The following is a 12205-nucleotide window of genomic DNA, read 5'->3' on the forward strand; positions in this document are numbered from 1 at the left end:
GAAGTTTTAGGATACATCTAACACAAAATGCAGGTGGCTGTACTTTGAGGTGCTCCATGGAGATTCACACACCCAGGTGTCTAGATCAGGGAATTGGCCTCGGAGTGTCAGACCTCTTTTCTCACTTGTTTGCTGGAGTCTTATTCCCATGATGGAGAGCAGGTGAGGATGCTACGTGCCATGTACTAGGATCTGATCCCAACCTGGCTAGAGTCAATGCTTTTATCTGAACTCATGAACTCCATAGTTAGAATAACTCTTGAAACACCTCAATCATGGCCTGAGATATCCTGTTTCCTCTCATGGTGCTTCCTTCTTGTTAGTAGGATGAAGACAGAAATCTACACGTTATGTCGTAAATAGCCATAGAGAAAACATCAGGCTGCCAGTCTGCCACATGTGTTCATCCACAATTTAGAAATCTGCATCTTTAACAACTTTCAGCATTTTTTTGTTTATATTTTAAAAATTATTGTTATTATTATTATTATTTTTAATTTAGCCCTGCATTCTTTCTGCTGGCTGAAATAAACACGACTTTCTTCCGAGACAAGCTATTTGGAATTGCTGATTAGAGATCTTCGTTTTGCTGCTGAAGCCAGATTTTCAGCTGGGTTTGTTCCACTCTCTGCGGTGAAGCACTGGCCCTCCATAGCCAGAGAGTCCTGTGGAGAAGCCATGGAGAACAAGAATCCCCAGCATTTCTCCATGTACAGTGCTGCTCTCAAGGGAATTAATGTATGTTATGGTTTTATTATTTTCTCTAGTTTGACATGACATGAGACCAAAGGTGGACTGTTTTTCTTGTCCCATGTGTGCAGGATGATATTGCCATCTTTATTACTTTGGAACTTCAGGGATTAAAGCTATTTGGAATGTAAGAAGCAGCAACAAGTGACTCTTTAATTAATCCCTGGTTATCACAACAGCTGATAGAAATGGAAAGAACATTATGTTCTCACACAGAAAAGCAAAATAACAAATCTTTTAGCTTCATTGTTTCCTGCTTACCTTTGAGATTAAAGTAGAGTTAAAACCACTGTGAAATGACTTCAATGAAAGAAAGCTCTGATTGTCTCCAATGCTGATTTACAACCTTTGTAAGACTTTAATCAAGAGTGAAATTAACAGTGTAAAAATAAGACAATGTTCTTCATACTTTTTAACTAATGTGTTTAGAACCCTTCTAAAAGGTTCCTATGGCCTGCTCACTAGGGTGTATGTTATCTGCAAGTACAAAATGGACATAAAACCTGCTCAGCTATTTAGGCCACACACATGGCAAACAACTGTTCAATGAGCTCTAATTAGAGAGAACCTCATCATCATCTTTGTTTTTTCTGAGATAAGACCTACAAAGGAAATACAATGAAGAAATAGCATTGTTTCTGGATATGTGTTTATAACACATCATATTAAACTTTTGAGATAAAATGAATGACTCACATGTTTGAGGTAGATGAGAAAATGTTAAAGTATGTATGGTCTGAATGAGATGTGACTACACTCCTTTGAATTTTGTTTATAATTTGATTGCTCGTTTGTATGCTTTTTCTTACACTAACAGGTCTGTCTCAGGCTTATATTTCATATTAAGAAACATCAGCTTCATGACATGGAAGAAAATCAAATGAGGGCTGTGAACCACAGGTTTCCTTGTATCTGCAGTCCTCTCTGTCTCACTAAATAACTCACCAATAGTAAAACGTATTATACCACACTTCCAAGCTCTGCTTGTCAGAGAGGGTGACAAAGTGCCAGTGGCAGAGCTCAGAGGGTTGGCAAGGAGCAGGAGGAGAGGAATTCATCTGCAGATCAGACCATAGACAAGGGGACAGCAGCATCCCAAGCTTTTGTAATTTTAACAAACTCAGATTTCAGTTGTGTCCAGGAAGCATTTTTCTCCAGCTAAAACCAAAATATTTTGAAAGTGGAAACAGTATATTAAAAAATATTAACACATAAATGTATTGTTAAAGTCTCAGTCCTTCTACACTCCTGATACAATGGTGAAGCTAGATTCTTCACCAAAAACAAAGAAAAAAACCTTCATTCTTACAGATTTGAACAGAAAATGATGATGGCTACCAAGAAAAGTTACAATTATGATCAGAAATAGAGAGGATCTTTCTGAGGGCCACTATTAGAATAGATAGATGAAATGTGGAACAGAAGTATTTCTATGGGTGCCAACTTTCTGAACTTTGTTTCACAGAAGAAACCTTAGAGAGGCCTAAAAAGGAATATTTAGAGATCCAGCTGTAATTGACAGTATCACGTTCCATTAAAGCACAAAGTTGGGTAAATAACACAAAGAAGAGAAGCCGTTCAAAATTGATTTCTTTTAATCCACCAAAAACCCAGGCTTGTGAAGACATTGCCTCTAGTGCTATCATCAGTAAAGGTAGTTCAACAGATCGTTGCTTCCAGAATGAGACAGTGTCCCACCAGGGAACAGAGTGGTGATACACAGTTCCTTTCTGGTATGTTTTTTAAGGTGTAGCATCCTTTTTGACATATTTGGAAAATCCAGCTCTGTTTCAAACATTTTCCTCATGAATTCCTGTAATTTCACCACACAGCCTTCAGATTAAAACCTGCCAAAATTCAGAAGCAAAAAAAATCACTGTGAGAAATATTTTAAAAAAAAGAACTGTCTTGAATTTGAAACTTCTAAGAAGTTCTAAAATCCTTTAAAGTTAAAAAAAGAGATCTCAATGCAAAATGAACGAACACCTCATTTAACATAAAATGTTTTCACAATATTTTGGAATAAATCATATTTTAGCTCAACCTGAGTTTTTTCCTTTTCAGATCAAGCAAATAACCAGAGTCATGATTTTGTCCTGCCTTAGCCCTCTTGTACTTACTTTGCTCTGCTTCTACTTCAATCATGGTTTAAACTACCTTTTATAAATAAAAGCCTTCCATGAAAAAGTGATTCCTGTAGAACTATGTCTGCCAGTCTGTCTCCCTCTTACCTCTGCCCCATTTATTTCCAACCCTTTAGCTGCTTTCAGTCACACTTGGGAGTATGAAGGAAGTGTAGAGGACAACTACCCCACTGGAAGCAAGGTGATCTGAGGCCTCAATGAGGTCTTTGATACACAGATATTACACCGTGATATCTCACTTTGTTAGATACCAATAGACCATGTGAAACAAAAGGTTTTATGGATGTCCTGAATGCTGAGAAAAAGGTTTGTGTAAAGCTTGTGAACTTCCAGGTTAAGGCCATGGTGACAGTCTTTCTCTGCACTGTAGGATATGGGAGCAGAGGTGACTTGCAAGGTCCTGGGCTACATCCTGGTTCCCTGGTGGGTTGAGAAGTGGTGGGTAAGTCGGTGTCTACTGTGTCATTAGCTTGTAGCTGGAGATGATCAGAGAAGAGACACAGATGTGTGACTGTGCTATCTGAAAAAGATACATTTCTCCAAGACTTGTGGGCAGTGTGGGCCACTTCTTGAAGCACATCCAGCCCTTCCATTTTCCTTTTCAGTTTTTTAGCACAGCAACTTCTCTGTAGACCAAAATGGAGTGAATGGCTTCCAGAGACAACAGCGATATCCTTCCTTTTTATTAACTACTTGGGAGGCACATTACGCTTAACAAAGATCAAATAATATTTGAGTCACATGTCTGTTAACCCTTCATCATCAGTGGGAATTAACATCATTTATTACCTTGATGTCCATACACTCATGATTCTTCAGTCTTGATGTCTTGTGGAAGTCAGGCAGTTCTATATACTTAGTATGATACTGATCACTTTTCCTAGCAGGAAAGGGTGTGACTTTTCAAACTTTCTACCCTCCTCCCAGACAGATCACCCAGATCCTGCCAGTGCAGGTGGAACTAACCCTCTTGAATGGGAACAGAGGGATACCTCAAGTATATTCAACATCAGCAGCAACTGGTTTGTCACTCGTTTGTTTTGTGCTAACTCAAAATAAAGCAAACATTGTTGCATATAAGGTACATGCAACCTTTTCAAAAGAGCAGTCTTATTCCTTAGCTTTACAAATTACGCAGAAAGTCTTCAAGTTGGCATGAACACTGAGTCATACTGCATGCAAACAGGAAACAACAGGAGTCTGGTCCCTAAGAAACTGTCTCAAAATATCAGTTCAAATAAAAAGCCAGATTAGACAATGGTGTCTAAAATTTTAATTACATAATCCTATTTTTCAACATTTTTAAGCAACATATGGGCTAAACAGTAGGTCATTACTTCAGTGAAAGTTTAACTTCTGATGTTCGCAAAATCTGGAGCCTGAAAAACATTTACTCTTCTGGTCCCAGAATGTTTTAGTTCTAAAGATAACTTGACATTTACTTTTGTGTTTGCATTTGACAGGGATTGGATTTTGAAATCAATTATGGAAAGAAGCATATTGAGAGGTAAATTATCTACCAAAAAATCTTTATCATTTTTTTTTTTTTTTCAGATACTGTTTAGATGACTTAACAGTACAAAAAACTGGAAGACTTCATGTTCAGCTGTGTTACAGTGAAATGTTTACATTACTGTATTTCCACCAGGTGATGGTGATGAATATCACTAACTGGGTGTTACTCCGAGACAAACAACTCAACGTACTTGCTCATAACAAATGGCATACTTCATCAGAGAGTACTTAACCCTGAAGTTAAGTTGTAATGGAGACTGCATAACACCTAGAAAATGTATCATAGAATCAGAGAATAGTTTGGGTTGGAAGGGATCTATAAAAGACACCTAGTCCAACCCCCCTGCAATGAGCAGGGACATCTTCAACTACATCAGGCTATATATGTATGTATGCTAGCTTGTACAGAACATTTCTCTGATACAAAAGTGCATTGCATGAAAAACTGCAAGTGAACAATTAAGGGACACAGTAATTTCATTCATGTCATATTTTTCTTCTCCCATGACAAGAAAATTACCATGAAATTATTGGCAAAGTATCCTTTGAATAAGAAATTGATTTTAAAGTCTTATAATTTGTTATCTTGACCTCTACATGTATTTTTGCAAATTTTATTGGAGACAGCGTTAAGGTTCAGTAGTTTATGTAAATTATATGGAGGTTAATGAAGCATGAAGAATTATATGGCAGTGAAGAGTTGGCTGGATCCCTTAGCAGTTCATCTGTAGGCTTTCTATTGTCTGCAATAACAAAACAGTACATTTTGGGGAGGTTTAAAGTAATTTTACCTGGGCTCTGACATGTTAACTGCATATTTTGAACATATATTCACTCTTTTTTAAAAACTTCTTCATTAAATAAATAGTAAATGATATTTGTAATAAGGACAAAATAATCACTTGATATAAATAAGTATTTCTCAGCTGATCTGAGATCAGAAGATCAGAGAGGTTTTCCTTGCTCTCTTACATAATTTCTTCCGTATGTTATGAATTTTGAGTGCTATTATTTCAGTTGCAAAATTCTTACAAAATTCTTGCAGAAAATCTAATGGTTCAACTCATAGCTTTATGCAAACCCAGCTTTCCATCCCCAGTATATGACCATATGTGTTCCTGTTTCCATTGTTTTGTAATGTTGCCATTATTTCTCCCTCTTATTTCCAAGTTTTCTTTCTCAAACATTTCCATTAAAAAAGATGCTCTCCAAGATCCAATGTTATCCAACACTAAATCTGAGTTCACCTGGATTCTAAAGAAAATGAATGTAAAAAGGTAAAGATTTATCTGGACCTAATATTGGACTAGGTCCTTCACTGGAGTCAAGGGAGACAGTGATTGATTAATTCATTTTTCAAATCCCCCTAGAAAATGTCAACAGTGGCAGGAGTTGAGACAGACTTGCTGGAAAACCGTTTCTCTGTAAGTTTGAAAATCAGGTGTTTAATGAAAGGTAAACTTCATTTTTAACCATAAATTATCTCAACCACATAATAAAAACAGAAACAGAACTAATTATTAAATTAAACCTGTTTCAATTGTGCCAGTATCAATACAATGTCAAATTGACCAAGATCAATAAATACATAAATAAATAAATAAATACATATGCCACTGCATAAAAAACAAGTGTCTTTAATTTTGGTGAAAGAACTTCAGTGCTAAACATAATTACATACTTAAATTCCTGGGAAAAATACTACCATGGGGTTCTATTAGTGCTGGCATTATTTATAAAACAGTTACACTGAAATTACACTGAAATTTGACTTTTACAGATTTCTACATTTGATATTTTGAACAGTTCTCTTTTTTTTTTCTAATTTACTTTTTTTTAATTTAAATTAACCTTAGCTAGGTTGTAATATGCTTTATTACTAACAGTTATTCATGCTTTATTTTCACTATGAAAGCTGACTTCTGTAAGTGATGATGCCAAACACAGACCTAAATCTGCACTTAAGACAATCTTCTCCTAATGTCTCCATCACTTGCACCCCAACAGATGTTCAGATGCAACCTGCTGCTGAGTTCTGAAGCACCCTCACAGGAAAATCACAAACATACCTGGCAAATCAACATCAGGCCAAGACCTTTGTGCCATCCAGACAGTGACATCTGTCCAGAGGTGAGATCTCTGCAGGTCAGGACTCAGATGATGTAGGCTGGGTTCCTTGGAGATGCTGTGTTTTGGCTCTGAGCTGCAGAACACTTGAAGAAAAAATACAGGGTATGGTATTTATCATGAAAAAAACATTATTCAGCTAACACAAGAGACTTTCCCAACAGGATAAGCACAGGTGTTTGCTGTAATAACCATATAAGAGGTTGCTGTAACAAATTTAATGCACTGAGAAGCTTGGGGAATGTGTTAGAGCAGTGGCTCTAACATCAGTGAGTCTCAGCAGTACAGGCACTACTTTTTAAATTTATCACCATTGTGAATATAGATTCTATCAAAGTTTTGCTTTAAAGGATGTTTGAAAGTATACGTGATCCCTGCTTTTCCAAACAAAGGGTATAGGAAATTAAGATAGAAGAAAATTAGTTGAAAAATATCATCTGGACTTTACAGCAGTTTTGATATCATGTCTCACCAGGAGCTGTTGGGAAAATGAAATACTCATCTGGTGACAGGCAAAGCTCTGTCCAGATAGGGAATTGGGAAGATGGTAAACAAAGACACCTAGCTTTCCATGCATTAGTGAGTGCCACTCTGATTTAGTCAAGTGAATGTAGCATTGATTAGGAAAAACAGCTAGGCAGAAAAAAGTCAACTTTTCTTGGTGAAGAGAACTTATTTACAGCCAAAATCATTAGGAGATTGGAAAGTATGAAATGAGGGGACAAAGCCACAAAATTTCACAATCATGACAGCAGATTAAATTGACAGGGTAAAAGCATGGTAATGTGCACTGGGACTAGTACTTTGCAGTACTCATAGTTGTCAATGGTGTCTAAATCAACGGTGACTATGCAGGACAAAGACTTAGGCCTGACTATGGACAGCTTAGTGAAATAAACTACTACAAATTAAAGTACCTATTGGCCTGTTTCAGGGAAAGGCACAAGATTTCACGAGCTCTTTCTGAAACAGTTACTTAGGTCTGCTTTGTTCATTGGGGCATTGCTGGTTTAATTACCTCAGATTTTCATCTGATGCGTGGTATAGGCATCTGAGGAAGATGTGTGGAGGGAGAGAGTACTCAGGGTATAGCTGTCTGCACTAAGATTTGCAGTCAATCGTACCTTTCATCAGCTTGTTGCTTCCCACTGGCAGTTCCCACAGCTAGACTGTCTTTCACAGTGTCATTCTGGTGATAATGTCTGTGACAATTTGTGACTTTATTGAAAAAATCATGCTAGTTTCCCATCATAGCAAATCTTGACATCTGGAGGAAATATTGGTAGATCAAGAGAGAGGCATAGCTACAATGACATCTGTAACAAGGAGTCACAATTCTCTGCAATCTTACCACTATAACATGAAATAATAAGAAACAGCAGTTTTCATGCTATCTATCACTCAAACAAGGTTCATTAACACCTTCTGGCTACTTTTACAAACAAGTTCTTTTTTCCAGTATTAGGAGATACTTGTATGAAGGTCTAAGGAGCAGAGGTGCAAATCTGCTGAATTTTGGTTGTTCACTGACACCATCTTTCTCAAATTTCCCTTTCACGCCATATAGCTGTTTTATCATTTTGGAAAGTCACCATCATAGTGTTTCGTTCAGTCATAAAAAAGGAAGACAAGAATGCATTATCCAGAAGATTTACTTGGACCCAGCAAGCAAAGGTCCAGACCTAACTGCAGTTCCTGATTCTGCTCTGACCTGGGAACACTGAAATCAAGGTGTGTTAGCCTTTTAAGTATTTTGACAATAGGTTTGCAAGGGTATTGTTTACCAGAGAATTAAATTTTTATGTATTTCATTAGCACCTTCATAACCAGTGACTCTTCCAGAAGGCGTGAGAACAGAGGAAGTGTAATCACTTTTCTGCCAACTTTATGCTGCTCTGAGCTTCTGCCTTTACAGGGGGAGTTTTGTGTGTGCACAGAAGTTTGGTTGAAGTTCATTAAATCAGAACAAGCATTTGCTTTGACTGCAGGAAGTGGCTCTGAAAGGTCCCAGCAGTGTAAAGCAAGCACAGCATTTCAGTAGGAGTTGTGTTTCTTCCTTATTCTCAGTTATTCTGCACAGGTAGCTTCTTATTTAGGATAGCTATGAATTTTTGTAATTACAGGGATGTGGTTGATTTACTCTTCATTTCTGCAAACCGTGAAATGAGAAGATCTAATTATAATAACAACTTAGTTAAATGATTCTACCTTATCATGTTCCAGTGACTTAACTAACCAAATTAAATGTGTTTGTAAATTTGTTAAAGCACCAATAAAATCAAACCTGAGTTAGGCTCTCCCTACAGGTTATTTATTGGGAGACTGCAAGAAAAAACAAACCCCAAAACATTCTGAAGTAATCTACGTTTTTTAAATAGACGTTCAGAATCTTTTAAAAAATATATATACCACCACAAAGCCTGATTTTCTTTAAGGAAATAAAGTTTGTATATTAGCTAATATAACAATACAGATAATATTAGAATTCCTAAAACTTGGACAAAAACTGGGGAAATCAAGTAAGTACTTAACTCTCCCTTCACACTCCCAATAGCTCTTTTGGTATTAGCCAAAGCTTATTTGCACCTGTGACAATGACCGTTCCTCCTTAAGCCAAAGTACTACAAAATTCTAGTTTTCCTTTCTGTTGTACAAAAATTAAAATAAAATAAAATAAAATAAAATAAAATAAAATAAAATAAAATAAAAAGAATACAAGTGCTCAGTCAGAGTGTTTATGTTGGAGTGCTGGTTTTCCATTCACTTGCTCAAAATTTCATGTTATACCTTAGATCTTTTAAAAGTCTCCAGAAGGTTGAGAATTATATGATTCTGCGGGAATTTTTAAAGTTTCAGATGTTGCTTCTCAAAATAAAGATGAAACATACTAATCTAAAGGAAATTATGTAGATGAGGAGGGTTTAACAGTTTTATTTATTGTGGAATATTCTGACATTTTCAAAACATTGTATTTTAATTTACCTGATGTGAACAGCTGTTAAAACATCTTTACCATATATGTGAACTTCTAAATAAAAAAGATGATGCTGGCACAGAAAAAAATATAACTTTTGGAATTGCTGGAGGAAGAGAGGGTAGGGGACCAGGCTTGGGGGTTTCTTAGCAAGACTCATTTCAGCTATTTCACACCAGGAACTATGCTAAGGGAGGGGTTGATGCACCACATCACTGCTGATCCCACATGGGCAGTCCCTCGCTTCTCAGCCAGGCTGGATGAGATATGTGCGTCTTCACCATAGTGCTATGAACAGAATTTGTTTATTTCTGCCTCAGAAAATAACCACAACATGAGCAAACCTTATAGATATTAGGTGGATGCTGTGTATGAAAATACAGATTTTTCTGGATGTTGTTCAGATTCAAAACTCAGGCTGTTAAACAGACATTGTTGCTCTTGAAAATCATGCTACCCTGATATGCTTTATACTAAAAATCTGAGGGTACGAGACACTTTTCAATCACTGTGATGATGCCAGAATTTTTTGTTTTGTTTTTAATTATTGGCACATTCAAGACACAGAAAGATTTAGAAAAAGAGAAACTCGTGGGACTCTGCCAAAATGATATTACTGGGTTTGATTCCTCCTGATTATGATTAGGAATTTTAATTAGTTTTCATGCTGTATTTTCTTCACCACCTTTTCACTTCTAATGCCTTTAAAATCAGCTACGCTGACATCTTCTGTGTGAAATTATTGCATAAATGACCAGGATTCTCCAATCGGCTTAGTCATGCAAAGGGCATAGTCTCTTTGGAGAGGTGCTGAACAATGTTTTTCTGTTCCATTGGTAGAGCGAGATTCTCCATCTCTTCTGGGATATGAATGTGACTTGTATTGGAAAGTGGCAGTTAATTTTAAACTGTTTCATTTTAAAAATCGAAGACGTCGAGACATTCTAGCATTGCTCAGATGGCTTACAAGTAGCACATTGTTAATTACATGTATTCAAAAAAATTAACTGCTTGAGACAACCTGTCAGAACTTTTAATGCAAGTTAAAGGTAAGACATACATTAACGCAAAATATTTTTTCAAATCACAGAATCATTTTGGTTGGAAATGAAATCTTGAGATCATGTGTTGCAACCTCCCTCCTCAAGCAGGGGTGACTAGAGAAGGTTGCCCAGGACCATGTTGAGACAGCTTTTAAATAATTAAAGATTCCAAAGATGGAAATTCCACAGCCTCTCTGCAACATCTTTCAGTGTTTAACCACTTCACAGTAAAAAGTGTTTTCTTGTGTTCAGGTGGATTTTTTTTTCTTTTTAAAATTATTTTTACTTTGTGCCATTGCTTCTTGTCCTGTCACTGGTGATGACAGAGAAGAGCCTGGCGCTCCCACCTTCGTTCCCTCCCATCAGGTATTTATACACATTGATGAGATCCCCCCGAGCCTTCTCCAAGCTCAGCAGTACCAGCTCCCTCAGCATCATATGAAAGATTCTCCAGTCACTTAAATGTCTTCATCGCCTTTTATTGGATTCATACTGGTATGCCCCTGTCTTTCTTGTACTGGGAAGTCCAGAACTGGATCCAGCACAGTTAGCAGTACTGAGTGGAGAGGAAGGATGAATTCCCTTAATGGTCTGGTGATGTGGGATACTGCTGACTGCCTTTGTCACAGGGACACACTGCTGGCTCATGGTCCCCTTTACTGTATGTCACTATGGCTTGCCATTTACTTCACTGTTTCCATAGAATAATAGATTTTCTGGCTGCATCAGGAAGCATATAGAGAGATCTCAAACAATTTTTAAGGCAGAAATAAGTGAGGCTTAAGAGAAAAAAAAATCTTATCACTTACCTAGCCTGAGATTTTTGATATCTCACTTGGAAAAAACCAACTGGTTTTCTTCTCATAAGCAGTGTTTTGAAAGTGTAATGTTCAGCTCTTTGAAATGACAAATCAGAAATCATATATTATAATAGATGGTAATACTCCTGAAATTCTTCTTAGATCTGAAAGAGCACACTTGTAGTTTGAAGACACTGTCTTTAGGAAATAAGAGAAAGGAACTGTCAGAAGGATAACAGATTTTTAACTCTTACTTTCATATGCATTATTTGTGAGATGAAGCAACTGGGCCATATGTTAAGATATCAGTAATTGAGGCCTGCCATTAAACTCCTTCCTGACTTTGCCTTTCTTCTGTTCACAGGCAAAGTTAGGCAAGCTTACCTGAACACCTACAATAATCTGATGAGGGTTATAATACATGCAGCAGAACAAGTCCTCTGAATACATGGCTTGGAAGTGTGTAACATATAGGAAATACCTTTACTGCCCAGTGGTCCTCAAAGTGTAGATACACTCAATAACCACAAGACTTCTCCTGTTTCTCTCTCAGGGCTCTGATTCAGAAGCACTTGTGATAGCAACTGTGTATTCACTGTGAGTCACGTTAAGGTGTGTATACTAAAGACAAAATACGAAGTGGTATGAAGGTGCTGAACTTGGGAGGACACTGGAGCAACAGTATCATTAACTGGGACAAACAACTCTAAAGTTATGCTATTGGCATCTCTGACATTTCTCACTGTTAATTTGAGAATTTTTTAATTGAACCTGAAGACATAAAATCAGAGAGATGACAACATTTACACTCTGATCATGTACTCAGTGTCTCTTCACAGAGACTTTCATACA

The sequence above is a fragment of the Columba livia genome, chromosome 2 (genome assembly GCF_036013475.1).
Source record: "Columba livia isolate bColLiv1 breed racing homer chromosome 2, bColLiv1.pat.W.v2, whole genome shotgun sequence".
Lineage (NCBI taxonomy): Eukaryota > Metazoa > Chordata > Aves > Columbiformes > Columbidae > Columba > Columba livia.